Raw genomic sequence first — 12,582 nt, 5'->3', positions numbered from 1 at the left:
AAAGGAGACGAGAAAGGTATCAAATAATATATATACATGGAAGATACTGGAGGGTCAGGTCCCAAAATTGTACAGTAGAATAACAACATACTGGAGCGAAAGGTACGGAAGGAAATGCATAATAGAACCAGGGAGGAGTAGAGGTGTCATAGGCACAATCAGAGAACACTGAACATCAGAGGTCCACGGCTGTTCAACACCCTCCCAGCGAGCATAAGAAATATTGCCGGAACAACCGTGGACATCTTCACGAGAAAACCCCACAACACAACGCCTAGATTGTTTCCTCCAAGGAGTGCCGGACCAACCAGGCTGTGGTGGGTATGTGGGCCTGCGGGCCGCTCCAAGCAACAGCCTGGTGGACCAAACTCTCACAAGTCAACACTGTTGATATGCTTGCTAAGACAGCCTGCAGAAAACCAGTAGTAGAAATTGATATGGGTGTTTCATTAGCAGTGACAAAGAGAATACTTAAACAAATATCTAATGAAAATCTCACCGACCTAACAAATTCACAAAGACCTGAAAGTTGTAGCATTAAATATTATGATAGATATCGTGAGGAGACTAATAGAACAAGTCACATATGGGACTAATAGAACAAGAACTCGGCAATGTGATGTTATAGTGGCCAGAATACGCCTGGGATATAGACGTATCTGGCAGCTTTCTCAAAACCCAAATGTCGAGTACACAATGTGTCAACTTTGTGAAAGAGAAAACATGCACTCTCTTGAACATTATATTGTAGAATGTCCCATACTGACTGACTTTCGCCCTCCTGGGCTGAGGTATGCTGAACTCTGTAGTTACTATATGAGTACTGGAACACTTGATGATATATTGGACTTGTATCCAAGATTGACCATGTAATATATCACTTATTCAATGTTATATTCAATATATCATTTATTCAATGTTATATGATGTAACTATATAACCTGAGCTTGTAAAAGCACCTTCATCACCTTCAGTGATTAAGTGCTTAATTGCACACTAGTTTCTTTATCAGCTATCTCACCCTGTCAGAGTAAATGAGACAGATGTATGTGAATTCATGTGTGTGTATATGTATGTATATGTATGGGTATAAAGTATATATGGAAGCTGATCAGAATTACATTTCACCTTTGTGAATGTACATTAATGACACTATGTAAAAGACACATCAAACACTTTATGTAGGGCATACGTAAATCTGTGTATCTATGTATTTACGTATGTAGGTTAGCTTAGCATTTTAAAAGCACCGAATCACCTTCTGTGGTTGAGTGTTCAATAAACCCCTGAACTCTATGTTTAACATTTCTCTAACCCTGTCCATGGAGGACAGAAGAAAATGTATATATGCTGGTTAGCATTGTAAATGTGTGGCCACGTCTGTGGTAGAAAATAATAAAAAAAAAAAAAAAAAAAAAAGTCAAGCCTGGCCTCGGGCCGGGCTTGAGGAGTAGAAGAACTCCCAGAGCCCCATCAACCAGGTATGAAGCGAGCTCGTCGCCCAAGACGGTCTCATTTAGAGACGAGACAGTCTACTGTCCCGTCCACGAAACGGACAAGTTCATATTAAGGAAAGACCTGGGTAAATACTGGTTTGAAAATAGGGCTGTAGATTTATGAATGAAATTAGTGGATAACATAATGTCCGCGGGATCCCTGGATTATTTCAAGCGTAGGTTAGACATATATATAGATGCATTCGGGCGGATATATATAGGAGCCGCCTCTTATGGGGCAGTAGGCCTTCTGCAGTTGTAGTTTCTTGTATTAAATTTATTCTTTGTGTTGATTGGTGAGGGTGCTGGGGCCGACACTGGCGGTGGCGGGAACACTGTCACATCCCGCCCCCTCTATCCCATCCCGCCCCCTCTATCCCATCCCGCCCCCTCTATCCCTGGCGGCTTTACTCTGCCGCCGCCACCACCACGCCCCTGTCTGGGTTTTCCAGCTAGTGGGGGGCGAGGGGGGGGGGAGAATAGTGTTGGAGGGGGGGGAGGCACACTCACCATAGCCCCCCTCACAGTCACCGCCGCTACCCACCCAGAACCCCCCACCCCCCTACATATCGTGGTTTATGAGCTTGTCTTCCTCGCTCTCTTCCCCCTCCCTCACCCCCCCCCCCCGGGGGGGAGCGCATGTGGTGCCGGGGGGGGGGGGGGCATTAGGTCTGCTGACAACTGACCAAGAGGGTTGTGCGTGCTGCTATTGTTGTCCTACTGCTGGACCACCCCAATCCTGCTTGTTGGAGTCGAGCTCCAGCTCCTTAGCTCCGTCAGTCACTTTCCTATCGTGTGACCCCCGCACGCGCTGTCATGTCTACATTTGAAGCTATCTTATCTCTTGAGATGATTTCGGGGCTTAGCGTCCCCGCGGCCCGGTCCTCGACCAGGCCTCCTTTAGTGTTACACACCCCCAGGAAGCAGCCCGTAGTAGCTGTCTAACTCCCAGGTACCTATTTACTGCTAGGTGAACAAGGGGGGCATCAGGATGAAAGAAACTCCCCATTTGTTTCCGCCTCCGCCGGGGATCGAACCCGGAATCTTAGGACTACGAATCCCGAGCGCTGTCCACTCAGCCTTCAGGCCTCTGCGCAGGGAGTCTGGCTCTTCAATTTCTGTTGCTATGCATTCCATTTGTTCAGTGCTGTGAGTCTGAACAAATCATTTATACTATTTCTGTGGCTCAAGTCAGAGTTGTGTATGTTGGGATCATGTCTCCCCTCAGTATTCTCTCTCCCAGTGACGTGAGGTTTAATTCCATTTCTCTTTACACAGGTGGGTCCATGTGTGACACCTTCTGACTCCTGCTACAGCAGGCTGAGAGCTTCCCCTCGTCACGGATCATGGTAAGCTGTAAGCTCTAAGTTTTCCCTGGAACTCCTCCCGCCAGACGCTCTATGAACACGTCCGCAGTTACTGCTGGGTGAACAGCGGCGAGCTGTTATGAATTGGCGCCCAGTCAATCCTCCCCGGGGTCCGTCACTGGGCGAATATTGTGGAACTTTATCCAGCTTCGTTTTATGTTTGATGAAATAAAGACGGAACACTTGGGGCCCCATAGTCCAGAATGATTTGGGGCTCCATAGTCCAGAATCATTTGGGGCCCCATAGTCCAGAATCACTTGGGGCCCAATAGTCCTGAATCATTTGGGGCTCCATAGTCCAGAATCACTTGGGGCCCCATAGTCCAGAATCATTTGGGGCCCCATAGTCCAGAATCACTTGGGGCCCCATAGTCCAGAATCACTTGGGGCTCCATAGTCCAGAATCATTTGGGGCCCCATAGTCCTGAATCACTTGGGGGCCCCATAGTCCAGAATCACTTGGGGGCCCCATAGTCCTGAATCACTTGGGGGCCCATAGTCCAGAATCATTTGGGGCCCCCCATAGTCCAGAATCACTTGGGGCCCCCCATAGTCCTGAATCACTTGGGGGCCCCATAGTCCTGAATCACTTGGGGCAACTTAGTCCTGAATCACTTGGGGCCCCATAGTCCCGAATCACTTGGGGGCCCCATAGTCCTGAATCACTTGGGGCCCCATAGTCCTGAATCACTTGGGGCCCCATAGTCCTGAATCACTTGGGGCCCCATAGTCCAGAATCATTTGGGGCCCCCCATAGTCCAGAATCACTTGGGCCCCCATAGTCCAGAATCACTTGGGCCCCCATAGTCCAGAATCACTTGGGCCCCCATAGTCCAGAATCACTTGGGGCCTCCATAGTCCTGAATCACTTGGGGCCTCATAGTCCAGAATCACTTGGGGCCTCCATAGTCCTGAATCACTTGGGGCCTCCATAGTCCAGAATCACTTGGGGCCTCCATAGTCCAGAATCACTTGGGGCCTCCATAGTCCAGAATCACTTGGGGCCTCCATAGTCCAGAATCACTTGGGCCCCCATAGTCCAGAATCACTTGGGCCCCCATAGTCCAGAATCACCTGGGGGCCCATAGTCCAGAATCAGTCCGACATATGCAGTATGCGAAGACTTCGTACAAATGTCTCTCTGAACGACTCCCTCTTCAGAAGAAAATCAAAGATCTTTTTCCCTATACGATTCTTAGAGGCTTTCCTCTCCCGTTTGGTACCTTTTGTCCAGCCTTCTGTTTCTAGCACCTTTTTTATCACGTTGCATTTGTCTGAGTTGAACTCTAGTAGCCACTTATTGGACCTGGTGTTTTTATGTTTGCCATCCTGTAGTTCCTTGCAGTCTTCTGTCGCGTTTATCATCATAATTTGTTCATTAAGAGTAAATATGATGAGACATCAAGCGCGCGTCTTCAAGGCGGATAAACCGCTTGTTATCATAGTTCAATTGCCAAACCGCTTGCTTAATAGCTGTATTAAACATGTCTACAACTTGTATCTTCGCTTGTACCTCTCCATCTCCTTTACTCCCCCCCCCCCAACCACCCCCACCCACTCACCCCCTCACCCCCCCAACCACCCCAACCCACTCCCCCCCCACCCCCCCCCCAACCCACTCCCCCCCCTCAACCCCCACAAAAGAGGACCTTACTACCTTTGACATTCACTCGTATAAATTAGGAGCAAGAATGTATGTAGGCAGAGACGGGGCTCACCATATCCCGTGCTACTTGGAACTTGTTCCGAGTAGCTGAAGCAATAACAACAACATGTAAAATAAACGTGTAACCTCACATATAAGGTTAAGTGTTTACATAACCACTCACACACCTGTACATGTTTCCTTAAAGAGGGCGGCGTTGTTTACATGTATTAAACAGTTTACAAGTGTGGGAACGTCACAACCCAAGATTATTACTGTTATAAACAACTTGGCAGTGTTTCGGAGCTCAGAAAGTTTTGAATAAATGTAAACAAAGCCGCTAAGATTAAGGAGAGATGAACAGGTTTCGTTAATTGGCTGCCTTAAATGCATGAGGGATCTTGGCGTGGAGAACCCAGGTTCTCTCGGTCTTATCTCGTCCTCCAGTCTTCTTAAAGTCTTCTTAACACTGGAACCAGTCATTTTGCTGACCTCTACACCTTCTTGACATTATCTTGAGATAACTTCGGGGCTTAGCGTCCCCGCGGCCCGATCCTCCACCAGGCCTCCTTTTTGTTACACCCCCCCCCCCCAGGAAGCAGCCCGTAGCAGCTGTCTAACTCCCAGGTACCTATTTACTGCTAGGTAAACAGGCGCATCAGGGTGAGAGAAACGCTGCCCATTTGTCTCCGCCTACACCGGGGATCGAACCCGGAACATAAGGACGTTGTCCACCCAGCTGTCAGGCGTCCTGTCACACCTTCCCTTAGGTTCGTGTGCGTGTCGGGTGTTTTGGGCACCATGTTCCTGTTCTTATAAATTGTCGATAACATTCCAGTCACCTGGTCTCTAGGAGACTCGAACCATGAACCCCACGCGTGTGAAGCCGAAACTCTATCGACCAAGCCATCTTCTTGAGGTTATCTTGAGATGATTTCGGGGCTTTAGTGTCCCCGCGGCCCGGTCCTCGACCAGGCCTCCACCCCCAGGAAGCAGCCCGTGACAGCTGACTAACACCCAGGTACCTATTTTACGGCTAGGTAACAGGGGCATAGGGTGAAAGAAACTCTGCCCATTGTTTCCCGCCGGCACCCGGGATCGAACCCAGGACCACAGGATCACAAGTCCAGCGTGCTGTCCGCTCGGCCGACCGGCTCCCTTGCTCGGCCGACCGGCTCCCTTGCTCGGCCGACCGGCTCCCTTGCTCGGCCGACCGGCTCCCTTGCTCGGCCGACCGGCTCCCTTGCTCGGCCGACCGGCTCCCTTGCTCGGCCGACCGGCTCCCTTGCTCGGCCGACCGGCTCCCTTGCTCGGCCGACCGGCTCCCTTGCTCGGCCGACCGGCTCCCTTGCTCGGCCGACCGGCTCCCTTGCTCGGCCGACCGGCTCCCTTGCTCGGCCGACCGGCTCCCTTGCTCGGCCGACCGGCTCCCTTGCTCGGCCGACCGGCTCCCTTGCTCGGCCGACCGGCTCCCTTGCTCGGCCGACCGGCTCCCTTGCTCGGCCGACCGGCTCCCTTGCTCGGCCGACCGGCTCCCTTGCTCGGCCGACCGGCTCCCTTGCTCGGCCGACCGGCTCTCTTGCTCGGCCGACCGGCTCCCTTGCTCGGCCGACCGGCTCCCATTGAGTTGACTTAAGGAAAGTTTCCTGAAGCAGCATCCTGTTGCCACACTGTCTGTTCTTAATCGTAGGTGTACACATGTGCGGTTTTGTGTGTGTGTGTCTGTGTGTGGGCGTGCACATGCATGCTTGCCTGTGGTTGTCGGTGTTGTCTGGCGTACATGGCTGTGCGTGCCTTGACGTACACGCTTATTAGGGTGGATAAGTTTAAAGATGCGTTTAAACGTACCTTAGTGCATTCGTGTTTCTAGACGTGCAGAATGCATGCCTGTCTGTGTGTCTAGGGCCGTGCATGTGTGTACTCGCCTATTTGTGCCTGCAGGATCGAGCATTGACTCTTGGATCCCGCCTTTCGAGCCATCGGTTGTTTACAGCAATGACTCCTGTCCCATTTCCCTATCATACCTAGTTTTAAAATTATGAATAGTATTTGCTTCCACAACCTGTTCCTTAAGTGCATTCCATTTTCCCACTACTCTCACGCTAAAAGAAAACTTTCTAACATCTCTGTGACTCATCTGAGTTTCCAGCTTCCACCCATGTCCCCCCTGTTACTATTCCGTGTGAACATTTCGTCTATGTCCACACTGTCAATCCCCCTGAGTATTTTATACGTTCCTATCATATCTTCCTCTCCCTTCTTTTTCCTTAAGGCTCAGTTCCTTTAGGCGCTCTTCATATCCCATCCCTCGTAACGCTGGGACAAGTCTCGTTGCAAACTTCTGAACCTTTTCCAGTTTCCTTATGTGTTTCTTCAGGTGGGGACTCCATGATGCGGCGATATAATCCAAGACTGGTCTCGTAGGCAGCGTAAAGCGTCCCAAATGCCTCTATACTTAGGTTTCTGAATGATGTTCAAACTTTTGCCAGTGTAGAGTACGCTACTGTCGATATCCTATTTATATGTGCCTTAGATTAGGTGTTACGTCCACTCCCAGGTCTCTTTCTCGAGTCGTTACAGGTAGGCAGTTCCCCCTTCATTGTGTACTGTCCCTTTGGTCTCCTATCACCTGATCCCATTTCCATAACTTTACATTTGCTCGTGTTGAACTCCAGTAGCCATTTCTCTGACCATTTCTGCAACCTGTTCAGGTCCTCTTGGAGGATCCTGCAATCCTCGTCTTACACAACTCCTCATTTGCATCATCCGCGAACATCGACTTGTAGGACTCTACGCCTGTAAACATGTCGTTAACATATATTAGAAATAGAATTGGTCCCAGCACCGATCCTTGTGGTACTCCACTCGTTACTGTTCGCCAGTCCGACTTCTCGCCCCTTACCGTAGCTCTTTGGCTCCTTCCTGTTAGGTAGTTCCTTACCCATGCTAGGGCTTATCCGCTTACTCCTGCCTGCTTCTCAAGTTTGAATCGCAGTGTCATGTGCGGTACTGTATCAAAGGCTTTTTGACAATCCAGAAATATGCAGTCTGCCCAACCTTCTCTGTCCTGCCTTATCCTTGTTTTTATCATAGGATTGTGACCTATTGTGATGATCGTCAATAGTCACAATTCGTACGTACTTAGCTTTTTGATAGTAGTATACTGACTAGTAAGGCATTTTTAAAATAAATGAAGCTAAAACACAAACGTAAATATTCCTAAGCCTAGTATAGCACACATATGTACTATATTAGGCCTCAGATATCGTATATAATCCTAGGAAGGTTAGGTTACTCTAGTTTGTCAAAGCAACATAAGCAAAAAAATAGTTTTCTGGTTTGTGCAACTCAATAGTTCAGATTTTTACTTAGTTTTCTGGTTTGTGCAACTCAATAGTTCAGATTTTTACTTAGTTTTCTGGTTTGTGCAACTCAATAGTTCAGATTTTTACTTAGTTTTCTGGTTTGTGCAACTCAATAGTTCAGATTTTTACTTAATAATTTGGTTGTTCGTGGGTATATATACTATGGTGGTCATCGTTACCAGAAGTGCTGCCACCACAGGAGGATGGGCTGGTTTATGTGGGCTTGAGGAGACAGGTTTTACTTGATATCAATTCCTAGATCTTTCTCTCTGTCAGCTTCGTGGAGGACTTCATCTCCCATTCGGTATCCTGTGTCTGCCCTCCTGGTCTCTCCACCTAGCTTCATTACTTTACATTTACTTGAGTTGATCTTTAGTAGCCATTTGTTGGACCATTCCTTCAGTCTGTCCAGGTCATCTTTTAGCCTCTTGTTGTCTTCCTTGGTCTTTATACCTGGAGAGGGTTTCGGGAGATGTTCTACTCCCCGAGCTCCGCCTGGGGCCAGGCTGGACTTGTGATAACTTGGTCCAACAGGCTGTTGCTTGGAGCGGTCCGCAGGCCCACATATCCACCACAGCCCGGTTGATTCGGCACTTCTTGCAAGAACTTATACAAGTACCTCTTGAATACATCCATCTTTGTTCCAGCAACATTTATAATGCTTGCTGGGAGGGTGTTGAACAGCCCTGGACGTCTGCTTGATACCTGCGTCTGATGTTCAGACAGTGTTCTCTGATTGTGCCTATGGCACCTCTGCTCCTCACTGGTTCTATTCCACATTTCCTTCCGTACCTTTCGCTCCAGTTTGTTGTTATTCTACTGGGCAAATTTGGGACCTGATGCCATATTCATGATGCAGTTACGCAAGTACTTATGAACCTGTACATCTTTTCTCAATCACCGGTGGCTTTGTTTACAATTATTAAACAGTTAATGAGCTCCGAAGCATCAGGAGGCTGTTCATAACAATAACAACAGTTGGATGGGAAGTTTTCACGCTTGTAAACTGTTTAATGAATATAACCAATGCCGTCAATGGTTGAGGAAAATGTACACGTTCGTAAGTACTTGCGTAACTGCTTCGTGAATCTGGTCCCTGGCCTTCAAGTATCTTCCATATATTTATTATTTGATACCTTTCTCGTCTCCTTTCCAGAGAATACATTTTGAAACGGTCCCAATAATTTTGACGTTTCATCATTTAATCCTCATAGTTTTTGCATCTTCAGCAAACATTGTGAGGAACGAATCTATTTTCTCTGGGAGATTGTTTACATGTATCAGAAACAGGATTGGACCAAGAACTGAACACTGTGGGACTCTACTAGTGACATCTCATCACTGTATGACACCTCACCCCTCACTCCCTGTCTTCTGTAGCTAAGATAATCCCTTATCCATTGGAGTACCTTCCCTTTTATTCCTGCTTGTGCCTACAGCTTATGCAAGTCTCCTACAGGGTACTGTGACAAAGGCTTTCTACCAACCCAAAAATATGCTGTCTACCCACCCTTCTCTTTCTTGCCTGGTTTTTGTTGCCTGGTCATAGGCGACATGGATGATTTGCCATCCCTGAACCCATGCTGGCGATGTTGTGTTACAAAAGTTCTTTCTCTCCAGATATTCTACTTATTTTGTTCACACAATCTTCTCCGTGATCTTGCATGTTATGCAAGCTGCGGACACTGGCCTGTAGTTTAGGGTCTCCTGTCACCCTTGTATATCGGAACTACATTAGCCGTCTTCCAAATTCTTAGCAGTTCTCCTGTTACAAGTGGGTTGTTATGCACCATTCAGAGTGCCAGGCAGAGTGCTTTTGCTCATTCTTTTAGTATCCATGGTGAAATTCCCTCTGGCCTATAGCCTTGGCTACATCCAACTTAAGAGACAGTGAGTGTGCGTGTGTGTGTGTGTGTGTGTGTGTGTATGTATGCGTGCGTGCGTGCCTGGAGGGAGGATAGCAAGATTCACACCAACACCGCTGACCAAATAAGGCAGAACACCATTCCCCGTAATTCAAGCAAGGCTTCATACACTATTAATTATACATTCAGTTATTGCATGTTGCAGATGCGTTTCGTTTAACTATACACCAGCAATATTGCATTAACACAGCCACACAAATCGCGTGTTGCAAATCACAGCTGCGCCTCGGATGATTTGCGAGCAGGATGCTGCATCTCTACATCTCGAGAGATCTTCTCTCAGTCCATCATGTTGTTGTTGTTTTATGTGGTGTGGCAGAGAACCAATCCATTATAGTGTTTGTTGGTGGTGCAGCCCAGTGAGCCAGGGCCTTTTTCTTGCAGGCCTTTTTCTTGCTGGGCCCTTTTCTTGCAGGCCTTTTTCTTGCCGGGCCCTTTTCTTGTGGGCCTTTTTCTTGCGGGCCTTTTTTGCCCGACCTTTTTCTTGCGGGCCTTTTTCTTGCCGGGTCCCTTTTCTTGTGGGCCTTTTTCTTGCCGGGCCTCTTTCTTGTGGGCCTTTTTCTTGCCGGGCCTTTTTTCCAAGCTTTTTTTCCCCCAGTTTTTTCCCGGGCCCTTTTTTTCCCAGGCCCTTTTTTTCCCAAGGCTTTTTCCAAGCTTTTTTTCCCAGGCTTTTTTCCCCCAGTTTTTTCCCCGGGCCCTTTTTTCCCCGGGGCCTTTTTTTCCCCGGGGCCTTTTCTTCCCCGGGGCCTTTTTTTCCCTGGGGCCTTTTCTTCCCCGGGGCCTCTTTTTCCCCGGGGCCTCTTTTTCCCCGGGGCCTCTTTTTCCTCAGGGCCTTTTTCCCTGGGGCCTTTTTTCCCTGGGGCCTTTTTCCCTCGGGGCCTTTTTCCCCCGGGGCCTTTTTTCCCTGGGGCTTTTTTTTCCCTGGGGCCTTTTTTCCCGGGGCCTTTTTTCCCCGGGGCCTTTTTTTCCCCATGGCCTTTTTCCCCGGGCCTTTTTTTCCCCGGGCCTTTTTTTCCCCGGGGCCTCTTTTTCCCCAGGGCCTTTTTTCCCCGGGGCCTTTTTTCCCCGGGGCCTTTTTCCCCGGGGCCTTTTTCCCCCGGGGACTTTTTCCCCCGGGGACTTTTTTCCCCCGGGGACTTTTTTCCCCCGGGGACTTTTTTCCCCCGGGACCTTTTTTCCCCTGGGACCTTTTTTTCCCCGGGGCCTTTTTTCCCCGGGGCCTTTTTCCCTCGGGGCATTTTTCACCAGGGGACTTTTTTCCCCCGGGACCTTTTTTCCCCGGGGCCTTTTTTTCCCCGGGGCCTTTTTCCCCCGGGGCCTTTTTCCCCCGGGGCCTTTTTTTCCCGGGGCCTTTTTCCCCCGGGGCCTTTTTTTCCCTGGGGCCTTTTTTTCCCGGTGTAACACGGGTAGGGTTTCTCTCTCTCTTATCTTTCCTTCTTTTCCCTCTACCAGTATTCTTACTTTTTATTCTCTACCAAGGGACTCCAAAACTTTTACCAAAGCCAACTCCACGCCACGTGGTCCTAAGACGATTGACCGACATAGGATTCTACACCCAGTATGACGTGACCTAGGCTTTGAGCAAAACCCTAGAGTCGCCTCTACGCTGCCACCACCAGACCAGCAACACCGAGCAATGATCGAGGTCTGGATCGATCACGCTAATTAATCAACCTTGGGGCTTGATCCCCACTATAACCGATGACCGTGGAAACTTAAGAGTGTGAAATTAATTACACGGGAATGATTCGATGTTAGAATCGGCGCCCAATCCAACTCTGCCTCGCGTGGACCACGTGACCAGGACAAGTGTACACATAAAACACATGGAAATAATAAAAATGCAATTTATACCCTAATTAATTTATTAAAAGAAAAACTAAAAACAAAAATCTAAATATGTTCACTCCCTGTCACTTTAACACTCCCTACTTGACCTGAATGCAATGAGACTATCTCTATACATAACCATAGCAACTATACCTCTATGTTTTACCAGCTAAAGATGTTGGGCTGGTCTCGGGGAGAGGTAAGATGTTTGACCTCTCCCAGCTGCTCTGGAGACCACACTGATCTGTCCTCGTCTGGCCTAGCCCAGACTAGAGCACTGTAACCTTCCGCCTAGTCAAAGTTTCACCAAGTTACTAGCAAGGATTAAGTTATAACAATTAACCTCTGTTGTACTTAATTGATCCAGACTGGTTGAATTATTTTACTGAAATTAAATTACACAAACATCTAACGGCAGAGCTGTTCCCGATCCCCAAAATGGTTAAGTGACCTTTGAGAAATAGTAGACATGTCAACCCTGCTGACCTATGACCGCCGGTCACTCCGCCTTACAAGTTAGATCTGATTCGTGACGTCACTGATGGTGACTTAAACTCAATAATTAGAATACTCTTGATATTGTACCCAGTACTATTATACAATACAATTTTAATACAAAATGAATAAAGGCTAATTTCTCTAAATTACTGAATACTATAGGATGGTTCATTATACAAAACTATGAACAAAGATGCCCGCCATTTGTGACTCAGACCTGCTAATTCCCAGGGGACTGGGCGTTGTTGAGAGGTCAGGTCCCTACTCGAACTTCTGGAACCTTCTGGAATAATTCTTACAACAGCCTAGTTTGTTACACCGGGGCCTCTTTTTCCCGGGGCCTTTTTTTCCCCGGGGCCTTTTTTTCCCCGGGGCCTTTTTTTTTCCCAGGGCCTTTTTTCCCCGGGGCCTTTTTTTCCCCGGGGCCTTTTTTTCCCCGGGGCCTCTTTTCCCTGG

General features: G+C 48.3%; 1 long non-coding RNA gene across 2 annotated transcripts in view; it reads left to right on the top strand.

The window, feature by feature from the left end:
* Positions 1-12,582, top strand: part of LOC138355322 (uncharacterized) — a 449,272-nt gene that overhangs the window by 194,446 nt on the left and 242,244 nt on the right. Inside the window, exon 2 of one of the 2 annotated variants that reach the window (XR_011223916.1) lies at positions 2,775-2,845. The exons of the other annotated variant lie outside the window; for it this stretch is intronic. This is a non-coding gene — a long non-coding RNA (uncharacterized lncRNA). The remainder of the gene's footprint in view (positions 1-2,774; positions 2,846-12,582) is intronic. 2 annotated transcript variants of the gene reach the window in all.

This window comes from Procambarus clarkii, chromosome 67 (assembly GCF_040958095.1).
Source record: "Procambarus clarkii isolate CNS0578487 chromosome 67, FALCON_Pclarkii_2.0, whole genome shotgun sequence".
Lineage (NCBI taxonomy): Eukaryota > Metazoa > Arthropoda > Malacostraca > Decapoda > Cambaridae > Procambarus > Procambarus clarkii.
This window is presented reverse-complemented; position numbering and strand designations above follow the sequence as displayed.